The sequence below is a fragment of the Octopus bimaculoides genome, chromosome 27, assembly GCF_001194135.2.
Source record: "Octopus bimaculoides isolate UCB-OBI-ISO-001 chromosome 27, ASM119413v2, whole genome shotgun sequence".
NCBI classification, from domain to species: domain Eukaryota; kingdom Metazoa; phylum Mollusca; class Cephalopoda; order Octopoda; family Octopodidae; genus Octopus; species Octopus bimaculoides.
Genome location: NC_069007.1, coordinates 8,792,859 through 8,793,543, shown reverse-complemented (window position 1 = coordinate 8,793,543; position 685 = coordinate 8,792,859).

Here is a 685-nt window from a genome sequence, read left to right as displayed (position 1 = left end):
TACATCCGAGAAGATGTCACACCCCTACTACTCCTATCACACTCAAACTCCGTCTGTGATACTTTAATAGTACACATAAAACAAATTGTTGTAGTTGTATGCTCAACATACCGTCCACCAAATACCGCAAAGCAGGAGGGTAAATTTGAGGACAGCCTCAGACGCATAGAAGAGGTCTTGACAAATCTGGACCAACACCTATCTGTCCAAAAACAGAATGGCCGCATGTCCAGCATATTCTCTGATGACCTTATTAAAACGGAGAGCACTTCTTGATGGTCAAGTGTTTCTTGGCTAATTGCTCTAACTAGCAGGGTTTAGTGTAAGTGGTAGTGGTAGTGGTGGTGGTGATGGTTGTGGAGGAGATAGTAGGGGTGGTGTTGAAGACAATGGTGATAGTGGTGGTAGTGGTAGTGGTGATGGTGGTAGTGATGGCAATAGTGGTGGTAGTGGTGGAGAGAGTGGTGTGGTGGTGGTGGTGGTGGTAGTCAAACGATAAGTAGATTGCTCGATAGGATGTTGGGTAGTTGTTTACAGATGAATACAAACTCACACTTGCATAATTATCTACTTATCTATCTAGCTATTTACCTATCTGTCTATCAGGCTACCTGACAACTTACCCGGCTATCAACTTGTCTGTTTACCTAATCATCCTGCAATCTATCAACCTATCTCTCTAGCT